This window comes from Ceratotherium simum, chromosome 30 (genome assembly GCF_057802395.1).
Source record: "Ceratotherium simum simum isolate JZ-2026a chromosome 30, ASM5780239v1, whole genome shotgun sequence".
NCBI lineage: Eukaryota > Metazoa > Chordata > Mammalia > Perissodactyla > Rhinocerotidae > Ceratotherium > Ceratotherium simum.
The window spans coordinates 5,111,944-5,136,008 of record NC_141929.1 but is presented as its reverse complement, the minus strand read 5'-3'; the positions used below and the strand labels follow the sequence as shown (position 1 = coordinate 5,136,008).

The 24,065-nt window shown below is 48.2% G+C and overlaps 1 protein-coding gene across 4 annotated transcripts in view; it reads left to right on the top strand.

Annotated features, from left to right (window-relative positions):
• The first annotated feature begins 9,843 nt into the window (after nt 1–9,843).
• The window catches only part of KIAA0513 (KIAA0513 ortholog), a 57,138-nt gene continuing 42,916 nt past the window's right edge, over nt 9,844–24,065 (top strand). The window contains exon 1 of one of the 4 annotated variants that reach the window (XM_087419847.1): nt 9,844–9,918. The gene's annotated coding sequence lies outside the window, so the exon portion shown is untranslated. Of the gene's footprint in view, nt 10,047–22,146; nt 22,294–24,065 lie in introns of those variants that run through there. The other 3 variants (XM_014792653.2, XM_087419844.1, XM_087419845.1) reach the window with 3 other exon arrangements.

Below are 24,065 nucleotides of genomic sequence, written 5' to 3'. Positions count from 1 at the left end.
AGGTGGTGCCCAGAGCCCGGAGTGGTGTCTCAGAGCCCGCTCTAGGTGTGGCCTCTGCGGTGTGCGGGAATGACGACGCAGAAAATGGGGGAATGGAGCGGGAGTGGAAATGACTGAGCCAGAAAGCACGTGGGGAAAAGGGGAAGCGCCCTGGACTGCGATTGGAGGCCTGATTCCTGGGGTCCGCTGAGCCTCTGGTCCCGTCGGGGGGACCTGGACGCCAGAGGAGCCCAGCGAGTCCTCCCAGGTCATAAGCCCCAAGTTTTCTGAGGGTAAACACATTTTTTTAATGTCTTTGGATTTCCTATAATATTGGGGACAATCTCCACGGTGTTGGGAAGTAGGTGCTCAGTTAGTGTCTGTTGTTAAACTGGTAAGTTCTCACTAAATTGTTGTAAGATGGATGAAAGCAGTAATTACAGCTAAGGGATCTTTCAGAGTCTCCCTGTCTGCAAGCCACCTTCTCACTATTTACAGTTTTTGTTCCCAGAAACTCTTATCCAGCTAAACTTTTGGAAGCAGGGGGTGCATTAAGTTGATCATCAAAATTCCAGCTTTAGGGGCTGGCCCAGTGGCATAGCGGGTAAGCTCTTGCTCCACTGCGGTGGCCTGGGGTTCGCAGGTTCGGATCCCCAGCGCTGACCGACACACCGCTCATCAAGCCGTGCTGTGCCAGTGTCCCATATAAAGTAGAGGAAGATGGGCATGGATGTTAGCTCAGGGCCAATCTTCCTCAGCAAAAAGAGGAGGATTGGCAACAGATGTTAGCTCAGGGCTAATCTTCCTCACACACACACACACACACAAATATTCCAGCTTTAAAAGTTTAAAATTTTGTTATTATAACTTGTACCCCTGTATTCAAAATGGTGCTATGCATTCAGCCACCCCTCATTAAGCCTCCTATATCCTGGTATGTTTGTTCCCACAAGAGAGAAAAGTGAGGCAGGCCCCCAATCAGTGGTCAGTTCTTTTTGCATAGGCTGAAAGAAAGGATGGTTATCTTCAGATAACACCAAGACTGCAAGTCGCTGCTATACTTGAGATATATTTGCTATGAACAATGTTAAAAGAATATCTTTTTTTTTAACAAAAGGTTAAATCATGACTCATACAAATATAAACACGTCAAAGATTTAATTTAACTCACTAATTAATGAGGAAGTATGTAAGATGATACACATGGTTCAAAGATGAATCCAAAAGGCAGGCACATTTTCCTGTATAGGCAGTCAGGAATGCTGACGTGAATTTGCTAAATAGATGCAAACCTGGCTTCTTCCACAGTGGGGGGAGGGAAGTCAGTTGAACTTCCGCCAGACAAGATTCATTTGTATGTCTGGTATCTATGGACAAGAATCACTTGCATTGCTATCAAGTCTCTACATCCTACAGAGTTATAAATAGCTTAAAGAAAAGACCCCATAGAACCAGAAAACCCGGAAGGGTGTGCAAAACAATACCTAGTTGTTCACTGAAGACATCCAATAATCTTGAGCCATTTCAAAGTCTTTCACAAAAAAAGAAGAGTGGAGGGATCCTCACCCCATAATTGTCCTCCGTCCCCACACTTGTGTTGCCTGTATCTTTAGTTACCAGGATAGCTGCTTTATTGTAACCACATATTGCACCCTTACTAAAGGAAATAGCACAATAAAATCATTTATTAAAATATTTAACAGGGATGGCAGCAGTTGACAAAAACAATTTCACACTTATCAGGGATTTTTATCTCTTCCTCAACACAATTGATACGTGGTCTTTTGCAAGTCATTTCCCTTCTCAAAGCCTCAGGTTTTTTTTTTTTTTATCTCTGAAATATAAGATTAGACTTGATTTCTAAGGTTTCTTCCTGTTTTAAGACTGCGGTTCAACTCAGCTTTTTGCCTCTCTCTGATTTCACTGAGGCCGTGGGAGTAGAAAACCTAACACTGCAGGCCCTTGCAGGGATGGGAACATCCCATCTCCAGGGTTAATTTTGTTTACCTCTCAGGAGCTGCTTTCCAGCTAACCACTCATCCCAGGAAACAGCCCTTTTAAAGTGGAGGCTCTATTCAAATATGTGAAAAGATGCTCAGCCTCATTCAAAGTAAAAGGAATGAATGCAAATATAAAGTACAAGGAGAAAAAAATAAAGTACAAAGAGATATTTTTCCATTTTCCATTTTTCACCTGGTAGACTGTAGATAAAAGCTTGGTAATAACTCTACTGGCAAGGCAGACTAAATTGGTGCAATCGTAAATTTGTTCATCTCTTTGCAGAGCAAGATAGCAATATGAATCACAAAATTTAAGTGTACATACCCTTTGGCCCAGCAGTTCCACTCTCAGGTATTTATCCTGCAGATAGACTCACCCATGTACACAAAGACTTTTTTTTTTTTTTTTTGTGAGGAAGATCAGCCCTGAGCTAACATCCGTGCTAATCCTCTTCTTTTTGCTGAGGAAGACCGGCTCTGTGCTAACATCTATTGCCAATCCTCCTCCTTTTTTTTTTTTTTTCCCCAAAGCTCCAGTAGATAGTTGTATGTCATAGCTGCACATCCCTCTAGCTGCTGCACGCGGGACACAGCCTCAGCGTGGCCGGAGAAGCGGTGCATTGGTGCGCACCCAGGATCCGAACCCGGGCCGCCAGCAGCGGAGCACGGACACCCAACCGCTAAGCCACGGGGCTGGCCCAACACGAAGACGTTTGCACCTGAGTGTTAACAGTGGCATATTTGTAAAAGCAAAAAAACTGGCATCACCCTATAGGCCCATCAATATAGTAAATCAGGTATGCTGGATACAGAAACAGAATACTGTGCTGTGCAGTTGTTAAAAGAATGACACAGATTTTTATGAATGCATGTGGATGGTCTTCAAGGTATATTAAGCTGTTGTGTAAAACTGTGTATTTGTGTAAAAAAGAAAAGTGGGGGATATATATGTTTATATGTACATAGACTGTCCCTGGAAAAATATGAAAGAAGTAGGTCTGTAACTTGTTAATTTTTTAAGCTATGTATTCATTTTCAAATACATAAAAATGTAATTAAAAATGAGACAACCCAATAAAACAATTGGCAAAACACTTGAACACGTACTTCACAAAAGAGACTCCAAAACATGAAAAAGTGCTCATTTTCATTAGTCATCAGGGAAATGCAAACTTAAACCACAATGAAATACTATTTACACACCCGCCAGAATGACTCACATGAAAACACACCAAGTGTGGGCAAGCACAGGGAGAACCAGGACTTCCATCCACTGCTGGTGGGGGTGTAATTGTTAAGCCCCCTCAGACAGGTGTCAGGAGCACCGTACCCATGTTCACCAAAAGACTCTACTAGAATGTTCACACAGCACTGTCCAGTAGCCCCCAACTGGAAACAACCTACATATCCGTGAACAACAGAATGAATAAATAAATTGTGGTACATTCATGGAGTGAAATACTGTACAGAATGAAAGTCCAGACGACACACCCAATGGAAGTCCATCTCATAAATACGATGTTGAGTAAAAGAAGACACAAAAGAATAGTATATATTATATGATTCCCTTAATAAAAAATTCAAAAACGGGCAAAACCAGTCTTTGGTGTGGGAAGACAGGGCGGAGCCATGGTTCCCATTGAGGGGCGCGAGGGTGCTAGAAATGCTCTACGTCCTGATCTGGGTGCTGGCTGTGTGGGTGCCCACCTGGTAAAAATTCACTCAGCTATGTACACATAGGATTTGTGTGCTCTACTTAGAGTAAACAGTGGGAGAGAAAGAGAGGGACACTGCCAAAGGTTGTACAGTGGAAAAGCAGGTTTGTTCCAGAGGTTGTTTGGGTGGTTTCTTATTTTTCCAGTGAGTTTGTGGTGTTGAATGCAACAGCCAGACTAGGGAAGCCAGAAGGCTGAAACCCCACGACCCATGGTGTTGGACAACGCCCAGGACGTCGAACGAACCCACAGCGGTGCAATGTGTTCCTGAATTCCTTGTCCCTGAGCCACCTCACTACCTGCTGTGGGTAAGCCTGCTGGGGCTCCAGGCCTGTGCTTCGTGGGGAGGGTGTATGGCTAGTGCACATGTATGGAGTGCTTACTGAGTGTCAAGCTTGGGGCTTGGTGCTCTCAGTCCCCTGGACGTCCCAAGCTCGCTGTCTCGCGCCCTTCAGGACTTGACTCAGAAAGCTTCGTCCTTCCTGGAACCCTTTCTGAAATTGCTCCCTCCCTCCCATTCCTGCAACATTTCACTTCCCCCTCCCAGCGTTGCTCCTTGTCACCACTCAGCCAACATCCTGTATCTTTCACTTCGTCGTTACCCCGTGGTTCACCCCTCACTGCAGTGCAAGCCTCACAAAAGGCAGGAGTCTGTTAGTCTTGTCCACTGTTGTCTCCCCTGTGCCTGTCAAAAGGTAGGCACTCAATAAATATGCATTGAATGAATGAATGAACATGCTATGGTTGGTCCTAGAAGAAAAAGGCCCAACGAGGTTAAGCAGCGTGCTCAAGATCATACAGCAGGGAAGGGAGGGCCAGCACTCAGATCCAGATCTGTCTTCCTCTTTGCTGCTGTCATACTGCCTCATAGACTCACTTCATCCTCACATCCCTGTGAAGTTGTGTGATCCCTTTGTACAGCTGGGGAAACTGAGGCTCAGAGTTAAGTGATTGCCCAGTGGAAGCAGAGAAGCACAGCTAGCCCGCAGAACTCATTCTGCATGGCTCTGAAGACCCTGATCTTCATACTGTACCACTCTCCCCTCTTAAGGAACCGAGGGCGTGCTCTAAACCAGTGCAGCTCTATACCCAGCCCCAAGGGCTTGCTGTCATTTCATTCCCCTGCTGCTGCTTCCAGGACCCCACCCAGCAAGTCACTGGGAAGCAAGTCCTGCCCATTTGTGCTGTGGCTCCAATAACTCAGTCCTCTTGTCCTCCTCACCGCCCATCCCCAACCCTTGTCTTAAACTCATACTGGTTCATTCAGCAAGTATTTAATCATCTGCTCTGGGCTTTGTGCCGTCCTAGGTGCTGCAGACCCATGAGTGAGCAAAACCACACCAAGTTCCTGCCTGTTATGGAGCTCAGAGACTAACTGAACAAATCAATAAGTGCACAGTTACAAACTGGTGTGCTCCTACAGAGGAAAAGGACATTGTGTGGTGAGAGGGTATACCCAAGAATCTGGCCTGGTCTGGCGGTCACATGGAAGGCTTCCTTTAGGATGTGATATGTGAAGGACATGGGGGTATTTGATAAACAAAGGAGTGCAAGGGGTGAAGGCAAAGGGGTGGTTGGGGAGGCCCTGTGGTGGACAGAGCACGGATTGTTGGAAGAACCGTAAGGGCCTGTATGTGGAGGGCAAGTAGGGAGTGGCTTGAGACCAGGCTGGAGAGCTTGGAAGGGGCCAGGTCATGCAGGGCCCTAACACCAGCTGAGGGATTCTGGCTGCATCTGAGAGGCAGTGGGAAGCCACTAGAGGATTTTGTCACATTTGTGGTTTTTATTTTATTTTTTTAAAGATATATTTTATTTAGTTGTTTTTTTGTGTTTTTTGTTTTTGTGAGGAAGATCAGCCCTGAGCTAACATCCATGCTAGTCTCCTCTTTTTGCTGAGGAAGACCAGCTCTGAGCTAACATCCATTGCCAATCCTCCTCCTTTTTTTCCCCAAAGCCCCAGTAGATAGTTGTATGTCATAGTTGCACATCCTTCTAGTTGCTGTATGTGGGACGCGGCCTCAGCATGGCTGGAGAAGCAGTGCGTGGGTGCGTGCCTGGGATCCGAACCCAGGCCGCCAGCAGCGGAGCGCGAGCACTTAACCGCCAAGCCACGGGGCCGGCCCGTCATTTGTGGTTTTTAAAGGTCACTCCAGCTGCTTTGTGGAGAACAGATTGGAGAAGGGCAAGGATAGATGCAGGAAAATTAATAAATGTTGATGGAGCAATTGAATTAGGACACTCGGCATTTTGCAACCACCATAGCATTATCATTAATGGATGCTAAACCACTGGGTGAAAGTTCATTGGAAAACAGGATATTTAAATAGTCTCCAAGTGTCTTCCTCACAGATTACTAATTACTCACAAAGGGAAAAAAGCACCTTTACCATGGAGAAATATGTCACCATCTCAACCATTGGTCAAACAGCATCAGCAATAATGAGACAAACTGATGTCTGTGCCTCCTGATACGATGCTCTGAGAAGGACACACATCAGTTAGGCAGCACTGCTGCCAAAAATGTGTTACCTGACTCTCTAAGGGAGCAGTCAGAAAAATCTATACAGAGATATTCTGCAAAACAACTGGCCTGTGCTCTTAGTACATATTAGTGTCTTGAAGGACAAAGAAAAGCGGAGAACTATTCCAGATTAAAGGACTTTGCCTTTGAAGATGGAGGAAGGGGCCTTGAGCCAAGGAATGCAGGAGGCCTCTGGAAGCTGGAAAAGGCCAGGAAATGATCCCGCCCCCCCCCCCCCGGGGCCTCCAGAAGAGATGCGGCTGATAACCTGGACTTCAGGACTTGACCTCCAGAACTGTAAGATAGTAACTTCGTGTTGTTTTAAGCTGCTAAGTTTGTGGCAATATGTTACAAAGGGGGAGGGGGAAAACAGTCGTAGTGGGCAACCAGAACAGAGAACTGATGCCGAGTCGCATCACTGTCTTGAGCTTGTATAATTGTTTTTGGACTCATCCTCTAATCAAAGTATTTTTGAATATTGATTCTGCCATCCAGTAAATTTACTATTCTCCCCACCTTTTCTTCATGCTGTTCATACTGCATCATGAGATAGATATCTTAGCAAATGCTTCATCCTGGATATCTGTGGCTTTCCCTGGCCTGCCCAGAGTCTGTCTCCCTTCTCCTGGCAAGAGCACCTAATTTTCCTGTGGGAACCCACCCTTGCCTTGCTCTCCACCCAAGTAGCTGGGTGGGGCTGACCCTCACTCCTGTCCAGATGTGGCTGACCCAGTTATCCCAACAACCTGGCCTCAGAGGTTGGTTCCAGGGGGATGAACACCTGAGTGATGTTGGTCCATTCAGAGCAAATCCTGGGACTTCTGCTGGAAATATTGAAAGAGAGAATCCTTTTTTCCACTGGGGCTGCTCAGTTGAGAGAATATAAGCTTGTTGCTGCTGGAGACCACTCTATAAAAAGCACTAATGTGAGAACGCAGCCAGCTCAGAGGAAAGCAGTCAGGTGGGGGAGAGAGACCAAATTCTCATGACGTCATTTGCACCCTGGATCTGCTGGGCCAACCCCAGGACTTTTCAGTTACGTGAACCAATATATTCAAAAAACCCGGTTTGAATTGAGTTCTGTCACTTATAACTGAAAGTGTCCTGGTAAATACACCTTCCAGGTCCAGATACACTATTTCTACCACGTTTCTGTGGTTTGCCAGACTATACATATCAAGGCAGAAATTAGGTTAACCTAGCATGACTTGGTCTTCGCCATCGGTGCTTTCTCTTCTGAGGGGTCACAAGTATTTTTTGTGAGTAATCTCTCCTGAATATTTCCCAGGCCCAATGTCAATTTCACTGCTCTGTGGTTTGCAGAACTTACTTTTTTCCCTTTTTAAAAAATAGCCATGTCATCTGCCTCTCTCCTACCTCCTGGCAAGGTCAGAAGACCTTTTATGAGATAGGGAGAGAGAGGGTGCCTATGAATCTCTTGAGGAGAAATTATATTTCCCCCAAATGGAATCTGACCCTGAATGAGCTCACACTTTTCAATTTTCCTGAATAGTTGGTATCCCAGAGTCAGGTCAGGGCTGCACAAGTCAGTGCCTCGTGCCAGGTTCACTCACTGAACCCGAGGAGGACTTCCTCCGGCTGCAGATACTGTTCTGATAAAGTCTGCAAGACGGGCTCGTGTGCTACTGGACACATAGCAGAACCCCACACAGACCAACAGCATACCCATCTATCTGTAGTGTCCACAGAGGGAAATGAAGGCTACTGTACACTCCTTCCCTTCCTAAGTTCACACCAAGCTTGAAACACCCACAGATCCAGCTTCTCACACGATGGCTATCCCGACCTGGTCAAGTGCTGAAGGCCCCATAACTCTTGTGGGACTGCAGCTCCTGGCTGTTTCCTTCCTGTTGTTCCCTTAAATTTTTCCGAGGAATTCTGAGGTTCAATAGGTCATCTTCCCAGGGACCAGCAGCTCCATACTTGGGGCACAGGAAAGAAACTTGATCATCAATCCTTATGTCATCTTTTCTCTTAAGTGGTAGAACTCCAGTTCCTTCTACATAACTCCTTGGACTTCAGAGAACCCAGTTTTCTAAAATTGACATTTAGCCCTATTTCAGATACCACTGCATCTATTTAGACAGGGCTTGATTATTTCATACAAGCAACCACTAGAAGGAGCACTATAGCTCTGCAATGTGGCTGTGGAAATGTCTAGCGAACGTGAGGTTTCAGAGCTTACCTACGCTCTGAAATCAGATTCCCTGTTTCACTAGGCGCTGGAGTGAAGCTCGACATAACCCCAAAATTACTGGGGGGTGTCAGTTTATGTTTCTATACTTCCTTCGTCTAGAACTAAAAAAGCTTCTGTAGGGGGAAGAGAGAATCTCCCTCTGCCCTTTTTCTTAAGGTTTTTATGGCTGGCCAAATAATTAAGAAGACAGGTTAGCAGGAGAAAATAATACCAAGTTTAATAATATGTATACATGGGAGAAACTCAGAAATGAGCAACTCGTCTCTCTGTCTAAGCTGCTTGCTTAAGTATTGTAGCTAAAGGCGAGGAGCGTGTTGGGGGTGGGTAGTGGCCTGGGACTTCAGAGGGCAGGAGGACAATTCTTTTTAGGGTCATCTATAGATAATGTGGTCAGGGAGAGACAAAGTTTTTGATAAAAGAGGCTTGGTGCCTTTCCTATTATAACCTCTATCCTATATTATCTTTACAGCCATCATGCTAGAAGATCTGTTCCAGGAAGGAGCCACCATGTCAAATTTTTTAGGCAGTTAGTGGGGGAGGTCAAATGTCCATCAGAGAAAACAATCAAGGTAAAGAGATATATTTCAGGGTGGCCAAATCTTGATCTCCCACACTTCCATAGGAGACACTTCTATATTTTACCTTTTTTTCTTTAATTGCAGAGATGTGGAAGAAACCGGATAGCAGAAAGTTGGGTTTACTGTATTGGCTGAAAAGGTGCAGACTGGCCTTGGGATCTGTTAGCCTTATAAGATGCCCCCCTTCAGAAAGTGAATCGGCCTCACATTGCCCTTCTATACCATGCGTCCTCGCCCGGCTTATTTTAAAAGTATGTTCCTTACTGCCCTGACTTCATCCTAACTCTGGAGCAGGAGGGCGGGAAATGGGAAATGGTATCCTTGCTTTAGAGAGGGGACACTCCCTGCGGTGAAGCAACCGGAACCAGGCCATATGTCCCGGCTCCCTGCCGGGGCTTCCCCCCACCCCCCTAAAATCACCACGTCGCCCACCCATGTGCTCGCAGACACGCCTGCCCCACCCAACTCTCCCGGGCCGGGAGAACACCCTAGTTTTGCGCAGACCCAGGAAGCGGGGCTCCCGGGACCTTCCGTAAGGCCGACCGGCGAAAGGTCTCCGAGAGCGCTCCTGGGACCAAGGGAGTTTGGGAGCGTGCATCACGCTCCCCACCGAAGGGCGGCCCTGCCACGAGAGACCCCGATTGGGAGCGGCCCGGATGGGAGCCCACGCCCACCGGAGCGCGGGTCGAGAGCAGCAGCACCGCCCCATCACGTGACGCCGCCCCGGCCGGCCTCGCGCCTGCGCAGACGGGGCCGGGGGGGGGGCGGGCCCGGCCGGCTGACTGACAGCTCGCGCGGCCGGCGCCTCGGAAGGACCCGGCTCTCGGGCCGGCGCAGTGGCCGCAGCGCGGAGCCCGACGGCGCCCGCTAGCTCCCGGGTTTGCCTGGCCGGCCGGCGCCCGCCGCGGTGAGAGGAGCCCCGCGGGCGCGCGCGGAGGGAAGGCGCGCCTCGGTTCTCCGGGCGGCGCGGGGCTGTCCGAGGGGCGACAGCTGGAGCGCCGGGGGCGACAGGACGGGCTTCTCCGGGGCCGGCGGGTGAGGGGCCGTGGGATGACGCGTGGGGGTCGGGGGTGCGGGCCTCGGGGGCTCCTGCAGGGGCCGCGCGTGCTGGGCGGTGAGCAATGGGGAGCCGGGAGCCCACGGTGTGGGGAGCAGTGCAGTGCCCGGTGGCGGGGTTGGACAGAGTTTCCCCAATCCCCGGTGGCTTTGGGACGAAGCTGGTTCCTCAGGCTTTGGGGGAACCCCCAGACTCCTGGAAGGGCACGCTGGGGAGAGGGTGCCTGGGACCTGGGCAGGAAAGACATCTGCCAAGCCGTGCGTGTGTGTTGGGTTTTAAGTTTGCTGCCTCTCTGCTCCTGGGGTGGCAGACGGGTGAGGTGTGGGGGCGAGGAGAAAGGGCTCCCCGGACGGGGTGCCCGCCCCTCCCCTCTGGCTGTGCCTTCCCAGGGCGCCCCCTCCTCCCCACGGGTCAGCTAGCAACGAGGAGGTTTGCAGAGGGCACAGCAGTACAAATGCAGTATTGGAAGCGCAGTTTAGGAGAGCTGGTTCTGGGTAGACTGGACCAGTTTCCAGGGTCTTTGAAAGGACAGGATGTGGTCTTCCTGGAGCTGGGTGCATTTTCCCCTTGTATGGGGTTTGAGCTTCCCTGGGTTGCAGGTTGTTTGTATTTGGGAGAACGAACCGGGAAAGAGGAAAAAGACTTTGCACTGGGCACTGGCCAGCTCCTTTGACTCGCTGGTTAGGTGCTAGGCAAGGGTGCCAGCCTGCAGAATGAGCAGGAGCTCGCCTCTGAGCTGGCACAGGTGAGGCGCCCTGACGTGAAGGTTGTCACTGTGGTGAGTCAGTGCTAGAGGCAAGCTGACAGCTGTCAGGGACCAGGCTGCTTCAGCCAGGCTGCCATCCAGGCCATCGTCACTTAATGCTAATGTTTCAGATCCGTTTGATTAGAGGCACCCCCTCCCCAAACCTAAACCAGGGCTGCCAAGATGCTTAACAATGAATTAAGCAAAGAAAAAAATTTTCGATTGTATTACGCTTGAGCGATCCTTCCTGTCTTTTCACATTTCTGTTTGGAAGTGTTTGTTCTCCCATTGTTCAGAGTCTCCCCCTTCGGCTGTCACTCTTTTTTATTTCCACTTTGTTCAGAAATAGGACTGCTTATGTATTTGAAGCACAGGGCGATAGGCTACTGAGATCAGCTCACAATGAAAAAGTTGACTCGTGAGATTTTCTTTTTCCATTAAAGAAATGAAGATGGCTGAGGACTCACATGTGGGCACTCTTAGTGATCAGCAAATTATCTCTAGCCTCTTATTTGGTTCTAGTGTTTTTGGCAGTATTTATCTTTTGTATGGCATTTGTCAGTTAATATGAAGATAGTTTGTATCATTTGAGAAACAGCTAAGGACAATGAAAAGCTACTTAGTGAGGCAAGTAAATCACAAACCTTATAAATTCGCCACAGAATTCCAGAAAGTGGAGAATATCCACAGACATGAGGTGTGGTTCTCTTTTCATGACAATAACTTTGGTTCTTTGGAGGTAAATTGCTTTATGGTAACCCCAAATGGGCGCTGAGGGGGTTTCTTTCAGGATAATCACCTAGGAAAGGTTTAGAGTGGGTGAATCATGCTGCATGTTTCCCTCTCTCTCTCTCACTCTGCCTCCTCCTTCAAAAAAGGAAATAATCAAGTTTAAAAAAAAAATCAAAGGAAGCCTGCGAAGATTTTTAAAAAGTCCTGAAAAGTCCACAGGCAGCCACTAATAACCCCTCACTTTTACATGACAGTCCTTTACAAAGGGCTTTCACATGCAAAATCTTCATTGATCTTCACAATAAATTTGGAGTATAGGTAGTGTTATTCTGGTGTCACAGATGAGTAAACTGAGGCTAAATGACTTGCCCAAGGTCACTTGGCTACTAGGCGTCAGGGCCAAGTGTTAAACCTAGCCATCTGACACCAGATGAGGAATGGGATGTGGGAAGGGTCCAGGCAGATTATGCACACAGCACATCCAAGGGGCCCAGGGCTTTCCCAGCATCCGTCGGCAGAGCATCGTTCTCTCCCACCACTTGCCCGCTTACTCAGTCAGCCTAGCTCACCAGTGTGGCTGCTCCTGCACCAGTTCCCCTTATCCCAAGCTTGAGAGTCTGCGTCATATTCAGATTTGTTTATGTCTTTGAGAAACCTAGTAGGAAGTATGATTGCGAGGAGTGTCTTTTGCTCAAGTGCTCAGTGTTTCCACATAGTCTTGGTGTCTTCAGCTGTGTGATGCAAGAGAACAAGGCAATCCTAGGGAAACTTGCCATAATAGTTTTCCTTGTCCTCCACCCAGAGGAGAAATGCAGTGGTTGTGAAACCTGAGGAGCTGACCCAGTAGTTTTGTTTTTTTTAATCCAGTTTTTCATACATGGTATTGTTTGGATTACAGTGGTACTGTTTTTTTTAAACAGGACACAGCTGTTCTCATTAGGGAATAACGAGCTTGGATTCCATTTTCTAGATCTGGGCATCACAAAAAGGACTTCAGCAGTACATTATCTGGGATCTGTTTCAGCAGGTTGATGGTACAAAACAGAATTAAAAGCCAGGGCAGTCTTGGGGCGCAGCAATAGATGTATAGATCTGGAATGAGAAAGGTGATATGTCCAGTCTACTCCCTGCTTAGAATATTGTGTTCTTTTCTGGGCATCACATTTAAAGAAGGACATAGAAAAAAATCATTGGACATTGCCGCAGTGGTGAATGGAGTAGAGCTGGTAAGCCTGAGAATCTCGGGAGCCATGATTACAGAAGGTTCAGGTCTGTCATTTACTAAACTTGTTCTGCAGTAGCCCAAGATCCCAAGAACCACAGGATAAAAGTTATAATGAGAAAGACTTCAGTTTTAAGAACTTTATCATGCCAGAGTGATCTTTTAAAAATTGAGTCAAATCCTGTCTCTCCCCATTGGCTTCCCAGTACTCTTAGGATCAAATTCAAACTTCTTGCCTTGGTCTGCTATGAAACCTGGCTTGTTTCTCCAGCTTCACCAACTACCACGCTCTCACTGACGGAAGTCCTGTTTGCTTGCTGTGCCTTGAGCACATCTGGCTCACTCTGCCTCAGGGCTTTTGCATTGGCTGTTCCTCCTGCCAGACTTTCCCATGGCTGGCTCCCTGTCATTGTAGTCACGCTCCAGGATCACATCCTTAGTGAGACCTTCCCTAACAAAATAATTGCCTCCTGCTCCCCAACCCACTCACTCTATCATAGTCCATGGTTTTATTTTCTTCATAACAATATCAGAAATGACCTTATTTGAGAATGCTTTTATTGCCTGTTCCCACTTACACTGTATCAGGAGTGCCCTAAACAGTTCCTGGCATATAGTTGGTGCTCAATAAATATTTGTCGAATGAATGGTTTTTATGACAGTCATGCCTTGTCAGAGATGGAGGGATTGCTGCCTTAGTAGATACTAAGTTAGTTTTCTTTTACTAGAGACAGTCAAACAGGCTGGCTAGCTGACCATTGGGTAACAGAGCTCAAGCATTAGATAGATAGTAAAACCAGGTAACTCTCTGTATGAGTGTCTTAGGGCTGCTGTCACGAAGTACCCCAAATGGGGGGCTTAAAACAACAGGTATTTACTCTCTTACAGTTCTGGAGGCCAGAAGTCCAACATCAAGGTGTCACCACAGTTGGTTCCTTCTTGAGGGCTCAGAGGGGAATCTGTCTGTGCCTCTCTCCCAGCCTGTGGTGGTTCCCTGCAGTCCTTGGTGTTCTTGTGGACGCATCACTCCTATCTCTGCCTCCGTCTTCACACGGCCTCTTCTCCCCGTGTGTGTGTCTCCCTGTTTCTTCTTTTCTTATAGGGATACCAGTCAAATTGGATTTGGGCCCCACCCTAGTCCGTTATGACTTGACCTTAATTTAACTAATTATATGTGCAAAGACCCTATTTCCAAATAAGCTCACATTCACAGGTTCCAGGGGTTAGGACTTCAACATATCTTTTTAGTTCAGTGCATAACACCTTCCAACTTCAAGATCCAGTGACATTTTAAAGGGAAAATCTAGCAGGAGGTGCTGGGTTATTTTTAGGGATAATGACATGGATTTGAGTATTTGTATAGAAAGCATCCACGATCCTTACAACTTGCAAGGTGAGTGGTGATCTATATGTGTCAAGGTGAGGAGGGTGAGGGTCCCAGCAGTTGAGTGACTTGCCCAAGGTCGTGCAGGATCAGATGAATCTCCTGACTCTGCTTGCCATGCCCGTGGCCTCCCTCCCCTCCCCCGCCTGCTGGTGGACAGGTCTTACTAGTGGCTGGAGCCCAGGGTAGGATTCGGGATTTCTCCTATCACTCTGCAGGGGCCCTGGAGGGATTGTTTCCTTCCTTGGCATTTTTGCTTCACCTGGTCCTTGTGCAGGATGAGTAGCTCATTGACGTCCAACGGTGAGATAAATGGTGCAGCTGAACACGACGCTCTGAGTTAGAGCTCACAGTGGCTTTGATGGGAGGTGAGAACACTAGGAGAAGCTGCATTTTCCCTTGTTGAGCTTTTCCAGTGATTCTGAAGCGCTTTTTTGTAAAGTTTTAAGAATTCTGGGTTTTGGGCCGGCCTGGTGGCTTAGCGGTTAAGTGCGCGCGCTCCGCTGCTGGCGGCCCCAGGTTCGGATCCCGGGCGCGCACTGACGCACTGCTTCTCCGGCCATGCTGAGGCTGCGTCCCACATACAGCAACTAGAAGGTTGTGCAGCTGTGACATACAACTATCTACTGGGGCTTTGGTGGGAAAAAATAAATAAATAAAATCTAAAAAAAAAGAATTCTGGGTTTCAGTGTCTCAGATTTTGACCCTGGAAAAGTATTGCTAATGTTCCAAGGATGAGCCATCCAGGAGTTCCTAGAGCAGCTTTTCTCATTTGGGGTGGGGGTCAGGGGAGTGGGTGAGAGCAGGGCAGGCTGCCAGCAGAATATCTAAAATGACTTGCACCTTTGCCTTCAGAGACCAATACCCCCCTTTATTTAATTGAATTAATTTTGACTGGGTAATACATGCAGATGGTACTAAATTCAAATGATACAAAAAGATGTCCAGCGAAAAGTAGTTTCTGTTGCTCCCTTCCCTGTCCCCTCCCAGCTTCCCGGTCTCCTCCAATGGCACTGTCACTGTCAGTGTCTTATGTCTCCTTCCAGAGATCCCATGTCCTTTAATGTCCCTGAGCGTCACCCTCACACACACCCCGAGGGCTGAGCTTCCATCCCTACTTTCTCTTCTTCCTTCCTCCTGCCTTCTTGGAACCCTTTTCTATGGGGACCCGATAGGCTGGTTTGTTCCCATGTGTCAAGAGCTGATGACAACACCTCTGCCAAGAGTTTTATATTTGGAAGGAAAGTGCTTAGAAGAAATTAATCTATAATGATAAAATTTGGGGCTTTGAGGCAAGAGTGTGGGGAAAGAGCTTTTATTTTTTGGGGTGATTTTCAGAGTCAGGCTCCTTACACTTCAGGGTTGGCCCTGACAAGGAGGCAAGTCCAGGACACTCAAGGAAGAAGGGAGGTGCAGTTTATGTCATGCCCCTGAGGGGATAAAGTTGTTATAGCCCCTATTTATTGGGTTTCTTTTGCCTCGCCCAGTGATGTGCTAGGCGCTCTGTGGGGGTTGTCACTTTAACCCTCCATTCCCACCCCCATTTTAGCCACCATTCCCATCCCCATTTTGCAGATGAGAAGGCTGAGGCATGGATAGGCAGAGTCACACAGCTGGTAAGGGCGGAGCTGGCATGCAGATCCAGGCAGCTCATCTTTCTGTTCCAGGATCCAGTCCAGGTACCACCTTACATTTAGTCATCCTGTCTCCCCAGTCTCCTCTGGTCTGGGACGGTTCGCATCTCTCCTTGTCTTGTGTACAGTTTGATGGTCCATGTGTAAATGGCATCTTATAGCTCTAGAGGAGGAATGATCCTGCTTTGGGACGTGTGTGACAGTCCCTGTGGTACGTTAGGGGAAGAACCTTACATAAGAAAGACCTGCTTTCATTCTCAGGGGTTTTCTGGGCTCATTCCAGAAATGTTCTCCTGTCTCCGAAAATCCAAAACGAGTGACCAAGGCTCATTCTCCCGTAGGAGTAGTCTCCAACAAATGCTGAGAGAAATGGTAAATTTGGAGGAAAAAGAGAGAATAAAGGGAATTTTTTTTCTCTCTTAATTTTGCATCCACTTAGGAAAACGTGTGCCAGGGTGCAGACCGTATTCCTCAGTGACATCCTTTCATAAGCCAGGTGTGTTCTGAGGCATTCTCCTGGCCTCTGCATCACAGGCAGGCATGACTCAGAGCAGATGAGTCACCAGTGGCAAAAGTGACCAACGAACTAGGGGAAAAATGTGAATTAGAAACAGTGGAACAAATGGAAAATGCCAGAGTAAATGAGCTTGGAGGGCTGCTGTTCAGCTGACAGTCTTGAGTTAGGGGTTTGGAGGTGAGGCCAGGAAGCTAAGATATAAAAATAGGGCCCAATAAAAAGAGAGAAAGCCTCGTGAGAGGAGAAAACCAAATTGTGAGTTAATAGTAAGTATCAAGAATGAAGCAAAAGAATTAAATGAGATCAAACCCGTGACAAACCTAAGCCCCCTACCCCCAGTTTTTTAACTTAATTAGGGTGCTGGTGCACAAGAGATAGGAAAGCTGTTGATAAAGGAGAGCTGGTCCTGCACCCTCTCCTTTGTGAGCAGGCAGACTGTGCTGAGCTCCGTTAAGCAGCAGGATCACTCTTAGAATCCTGAGGCTCAATTTGGATAACAAAAGAATGCTTCATTTATCTGCTCTTGTAGAGGGAAGAGGGCTTCTACATAATCGAAATTTTGGTCTAAGTAGAATTAAGGAGACTCGTCCATCCTGTGGGGAAAGAAGTAGCATCTCTGGCTTCATCTCCTAACCTCTTCTGAGTAACCCCACTAGGTGACGGGAGTGGCCAAAAGCTGAGGGGTCTGGTGAGATGGACGCCTCCTGCCTGGTGGTCCTGCTTCTGTCCTTGCCTGCGTGCAGTCCTGTCTCCACACAGCCGCCCGAGTGCGGCATCTTTGCTGAATCCACATCAGATCATGGCGTTCCCCTGATGCAAACCCTCCAATGCTCTCCCACTGCTCCTGGGATGAAATCCCAGCTCCTCACCTTGGCCTCCAAGCCCCTGCCTAGTGCCCAGCCTTCAGCCCTGCCAGCCTCAGCTCCTTCCCTCCCTCCCTCCACCTCCCCCAGTGAGCCACACTGTCCCGTTCTTGCTCCAGTGGGCCAGGTTCATTCCCCCCGCACAACCGTCCTCTTAACGTTTCTAGACAGAGCTGCGTGGTCAGTGCTGTTTAGAGCCTGTTTTAATTGGAGCAATTCAATGCACAAGGTTCCTTGTGACCAACGATATTAACTCTCGCTTAAGGGACATAGGTATTGTCAAGGTCCATTGTGATCACTCTTTATTGGACTTACTTTTGGGGTACAGTGATATTAAAGAGAGAAGGGTTTTCAATAAGAAATCCAGTTAAGGGCCGGCCTCGTGGCTTAATGGTTAAGTGCGCGCGCTCCGCTGCTGGCGGCCCAGGTTCGGATCCCAGGCGCGCACCGACGCACCGCTTCTCCGGCCATGCTGAGGCCGCGTCCCACATACAGCCACTAGAAGGATGTGCAACTATGACATACAACTGTCTGCTGGGGCTTTGGGGGGGAAAAAAAGGAGGATTGGCAATAGATGTTAGCTCAGAGCCGGTCTTCCTCAGCAAAATGAGGAGGATTAGCACAGATGTTAGCTCAGGGCTGATCTTTCTCACAAAAAAAAAAAAAAGAAAGAAAGAAATCCAGTTAATAGGATTGAGATTCTTGGGCATTGTTGCTGCTTGGAGTTAATATAGAAGAAGGATTTTCAACTGGGGCAATGTCTAGGGACATTTTTGGTTGTCGTGGCTGGGGGTGCTTCTGGCATCCAGTGAGTGGAGGCCAGGAAGGCTGCTAAACATCCTGCAGTGTACACACAGGACAGCCTTCACTGCACAGAATTGTCTGGCCTGAATGTCCCCGGTGCCGCCATGCAGAAGCCCTGCTGTCGGTCAGCGTGGCTCCTCATTTGCCGCGATTCTGAATTGCCTCTGGAAACGTCAGGAAGGTTATTAGTCTCCGGAAACTTGACAGGTTCTGTGCAGGCCCCATCTTTTCATTCCCTTTTCTCTCTCTCGGGTTAAACCCTCCCCTACATGTCGTTTCTTTTCCTGAAAGGATAGACCGAACGAGAGCTGCCTCCAGCTAAAGCATTTAAGATGAAAGAAAATTGGCTCCACTTTTAAACCATGAATTAGAATTCTGCAGAGAAGAGATCTGGAGCAGCGTGTGCCTTGAGAACCGCAGATCAATAGAGTTTAAGCAGCCCTTGAAAGCTGTTTAGATACCTTCAAAGCAGAGCAACAGCAGAAGCCTGTTTCTTTTCATCATTTAGTCCATTGAAAAACACATTTATACTCCAGAGCAGGACTGGAGCACAGAATTTTAGGTATTAAGGCCCCCCAAAATAAGAGAAACCAGCTCACGTGTTATTATGGGTAGAAAAGTGATTGATTATATATGTTTCACTTTTAAGATTTAAGGGAATACTGGCAAATATCAATAGGTTGTGCTAGGCTTAGTGATATTTTTCATCCTCCCTAGCTCTCTGAATTAGCGGTGTGGGGGTCTCTACTACCTCACGCCTGCCACTTTGTGCTCTTTTCTCTGGAGTGTCTTCCCTTGTCTGACAGGCAGTCTCCTACCAGATTCTACCTGAAGAACACAGTCTTCAGTGTCTCCCCAGGCTGAATGGAGCGCTCGTCCTTCTGGGCTCCCGTTAGCTTCTGCATCCTGGGGTTATAGCTCTTGTCACATTGCTATCATCATTTACTTGTGTCTGTTTCTCCCTGGATTGTGTTTGGGAAAGGAAGGCCCATATTCTATTCATCTCTATCCTCAGGACTTATCACCATTCTGGTACATGAGAGGGGCTTAATAACATTTGTCAGTTGAATGACCTGAACTCTACAAAATAACACCTTCTACCCATCCAGGCTGGCACCGCCTCCGTCAGAGAAGTGGCAGCAGTGTTCCTCATCCTCCGGGTAGTAAATGTCCAGGACTTGGCTCTGAGCAGAGAGAAGATACACCAGCCAGGGCAAGAGTAGCCCTGCACGTTCCCTGGTTCTGTTTTACCCCGTTGGTGACGTTGTGGACAGAGAGTGTGGGTTCTGGACACAGCTCGTGTGAACCACCGTGAGACTTTGCTGCTGTATCGTCACCCAGTCCCTTCACTGCTCTGGCTCCCAATTTTCCATCTTAAACCCATTCCACAAGTTTGTGCCTTTCCCCTGAACTGTCCTCCCCCCATCCCTTTCTTATGTGTCTGCCACCCCCCACTGTCTTCTGGAAATCTCAAGTCTCATCTAACCCTGACATCTTGGGATTTTATTTGAGTCAAACAAAGTCTAGCATCATTTAGTGCATTACTATTTTGTTCCCACTCCTTTGCAAGCATCTCCTTTATTCTTTTGTTATTTTTAAATCATTCTGTTTTTTCCTATAGGCACTGAGTAACTTGTATGAAAACCCAGCATCTGTGAGTGGAAAGTGCTAAGCCCTCCTTGTTTGCCAGTCTCTCCTGAAATGGGAATTAGAGAACCCCTCTAAGTGCTTTAGGTTAACTATCATCTTACTGGGTCAGACGCTGCCTGTACCACTTCCAAACAGGAGACCTATGGACTGTCTTCTCCGCTAGACATGGGTGAGGGGTGTTAGCCCACACCAGTTTGCCATGGCTATTCGGAGTCCCTATCCACACCCCAAATTAGGAAACAGTTACCTGTCTACATTACAGCCAGGCTGTGAAGTCAGACTCCGCTTGGGTTTATCTACAGTCTTCCATTTCAGCTCTATGGCCTTAGACAGCTATTTAACCTTTCTGAGCCTTGAAGTGTCTTCATCTGTAAGATGGAGATGATAATAGACCCAGCTCATATGTTAGGGGTAATTAAATCAGATGATTGGTGTAGAGCATTAGCTCAGTGCCCCGTGTGTAGTGGGCATACAATGGATGTAGTTGAAATTACCATTTAATTACTAGAAAGTATTAAATAATAGTAGTAGTTAGCATTATGGAAAAGAATGGCCCGAACCTGCTTGGCTTTGTCACGCTGTTGTCATCCAGTGAAGCAGCAGTCGGAGGCGGTGCCCTTGACCTTCTCCAGAGCAGGTGGCCCAGGAGCCGCAGCAGCTCTCAGGTGTGGCAGGACGTCTCCTGTGAGTACATGAGAGGCTGGAGCAGGGACTGTTCTGAGATGTCTGAAAGTGCCATCCTTTTATTCAGATATGAATTTGTAAGAAGAGAAAAATTTTACAAAAATGTGATTGTATATAGCTTCTATAATGGGTGGTGTAAAAATCTTTAAAATGTTTTAAAAAGACCTCTCATTTCACATCTTAGGACGCTTTGTGGAATCGATGACACCCTGTCATTAATTCCGGCTGTGAGTCTGTGTGTGTGTGTGTGTGTGTGTCTCAGTCTGCATCTCTGTCTCTCTCTCTCTGTCTCTTTATCCATCTCTCACTCTCCTTCTCTCTGTCTCTTTCCATTTGTCTCTCTCTTTCTCCTCTGCTGTCTCTTTCCTTGACTGTCTCTCTCCCTCTCCCTCTCCGTCTCTCCCTCTTTGTCTCTCTCCCCCTCTCTCGCTGATCATTGGAACAGTCTAGCAGGTACACTCTGGTCAGAGGCACTCGGTGAGCTGACACTTTCCTCCATGTCATGTTTTGAGGGATTCTGAGTCAAAGAAGCCGCTTGGGTCTCTGAGGTTAAAGCTGAGAGTCTGGAATGAGATTTCAGGAAATAGTCACATTTGCTCCATAAAGGGACGGCCGTGGGAAGGTAGGGCACATCACTCCAGGAAAAACAAGTACCACAGGCCGTGGAGGCGGTGCGGCCTGGCTCCTTCGCGGTCCCAGCAGAGGAGCCCATGGCTGGCAGAGGTTTGGGTCAGGCTGTGCCGAGCAGGGAGAGCGTGACCACCCCTCCGCGGCCACATGGCCTCCAGACCAGAGCATTGCCTGTGGGACTCGTTTCTCTATTCTTTCCTTTGCTTGGGTTGTTCTGCCCTGAGGCAACGTTTAATTGCCTGAAATGCCTTACACAGACCTTTGTGCCTTTAGAAAGGCATGTAAGTTTTCCCATCTCTGTTTCCTAAAAACCACAATGGCTCAGAAAGGAGGCCCTGGTTACAGAAGGCTGGTCTTTTCCCTCGTGCTCACTCAGCGAGTTCTCTGCGGCTTGGTGCCTTTGTCCAGTCAGTAAAGAAGCTGGATCCGTAGTGTGGGTTTGAAGGAAGGAGGTGACCCCGTGCCTGTGGGCCCCCAGGAAGGGGAGGTGGTCTCCTCTGTCATCTAGGGCAGGTCACAAGCTTTCAGGGAGGTGGCTCAGAAACCAGGCCCCCCTTGAGACCCTGAAGCAAGAGCTTTGCGAGTGTTTACTTCTTGTGGTGCAGAGGAGTGAGGCGCCAACTCTCCCAGCAGCTCTGGGAACAGTCTCTCTCTTCCTCCACCAAAAGGTAATGCTTCTCTTACAAAAAGGAAGTTTCCATCCCTAGTCATGTGCATGGTCTGTAACAGTCAGATGCATTTCTGGACATTTCTGTGGCCTGAAAGAGTGGCTGGAGAGGAGGACGGGCTGCCACGCAGCTGGTCTCAGAGCTGGTCAGGCTGTCTTGTGGCAAAGTGAGTGCTGTTCTTTGGGGAGAGAGTCCTTGTATTTGATGCTTAAGCAGTGGCCACATGACCTTGTTTTAAGACTGTAACAGGGAGTTCCTGAAATTGGGTTCCACTTCGAGGATTCCAGGGTCCTAAGGCATGGTCACCTCAGATAAGGTGACTGAGTTCTGCCCTGTGTGTATTGGCCTGCACTCTGGCCTGTGCAGGCTGCGTTGACGATCGCCACCTTCTCAGACCAGTGGTCAGCTCACAAGGCTTTGTGGAGCTCCTCTGAGTGACCGACCTTGCTCCTGACATCTATCTTGGCCTTCTGTACTTATCTCAGGCCCTGGCTGGGATCCTGATGGGCATCCCCATAAGGAGGGGTTAGAAGGCAAGGCTGGCAGGTGGGCAGTTACATCACAGCCCTCTGGAAGCGAGCCAGGCTGACGCCCTTGATGTTGCTGTGTTCCAGCTTCTCAGACGCGGGGAGCGGCTTTTAACTTGGAGTTCCTTTGGTCTCTGGCTGTTTGCGCTTCACGTGGAGAATCTGGTAGGAGTCATTTCTGAGTTTTCCTCTCATTAAATCTTTCTTGCTGTGTGTCTTTCTTCCCTGTACAGTTACCCCTGTTAATGTGGCTGTTCTCCTAGCGGCGTCTTACCTGTTTAGTTAAAAAACAAGACTGACTCGATCTGCAGTACTTTCTACATGCAAGACCCCTTCCTCCACTTAGACAAAGGATGAAAAATCACAAGAGGGGCTGGCCTGGTGGCATAGTGGTTAAGTGGGCGTTCCGCTGCTGGCGGATTGGGTTCGGATCCCGGGCGCGCACCAACACACCGCTTGTCAGGCCATGCTGTGGCAGCGTCCCACATAAAGCGGAGGAAGATCGGCACGCGTGTTAGCCCAGGGCCAGCCTTCCTCAGCAAAAAGAGGAGGATTGGCAGATGTTAGCTCAGGGCTGATCTTTCTCACACACACACAAAAAAATCACGGGAAAAGTAGGGACTCAGGTATTGCAGACCCCCTCAATCTCCACTTCCTTCCCGCATTTCTGATGCTGCACCCTGTCTAACAAGAGTTAGAGAGTTTACCCAGCAGAGGCCCTTCTCCTCTGCCTTTATCATTTCTAGCCACTCTCTGTGTCCTGGATCCTTGATGGTTTTTTATTTTCCTTATACACAAGAGAAAGAATTCTCTTGCAGGAGAGTAGCTGTTGGCAAGTAAACTGCAGAAGCTGATGGCCCGTCTGTAGGCGGGGCCGTCCTTTCAGGTCAGCAGAGAACGGGTGGAGATGACTGGTTTGTTGCCCCATGTCCTCCAGGGACCCAGGTTCAGAACCTGCGTGTCAGGAAGGGTGTGAGGCTCCAGATGGACACCTGGGAGGAATGTGGTCACAGGCACCGGCCGCTCCGGGAGGTCAGGACACGCACTAGGCAGGATGGTGGGTGAAAATCAGCTGAGGAGTCGGGGGTCTCTAGGGCCCCACTTTTTATAAGAAAAGGAAACTACCACTTACTTAGCCCTGCTATGTTCTGGGCACTCAGCTGGCTGCTTCCACCTCTTTTTTTTTAGTTAACATACAGTAAAATTGACCTTTTTTTGGAGTGCATTTTTATGAATTTTAAAACATTTATAGATTCGTGTAACCACTGCCACGTTCAGTTAGGAAACAAAACATCTTCTCCATCACCCCCAGGTCTCCCTTGGGCTCTCTCTCCCTCGTAGTCACACCCTCCCCCTTCCCTAACTCCTAGCAACCACTCATCTCCCTCTTTTGGAAAGTGTCTTATAAACTTTTGAGAAAGGTTCTTTCACTCAGCACAGTGCACATGAGGTTGGCCCGAGGTGTGATGTGTAGTAGCATTTTATTGCTGAGCAGTAGACTGTAGTGTGGGTACAGCACAGTTCGTTTATCCATTCGCCTGTTGAAGGACATTTGGGTTTTCAGTTTTTGGCGATTATGAATAGAGCTGCTAGAAACATTTGTGTACAGATTTTTGTGTGGACCTAAGTTTTCATTTCTCTTGAATGCGTACCTAGGAGGGAGATTGCTTGGTTGTGTGGTAAGTATATATTTAACTTTATAAGAAACTGCCCAAATCTCCCGTGCAGAATTCCAAATAATGTCTGCAGATACTCTGCCCTGAAGGAGATGGAGCATAACTCCCTGCTCCCTAAGTGGGGGCTGCCCATGGTGACACCCTTCCAGAGAGCATGGTATGGAAGGCGAGATTGACACGAGAGCACTTTACAGTGGGGCAGCCTGGTAAACACGACCTCATCCGGGCGAGCAAGGTCGACAGTGAGAAGTCATGTTGATG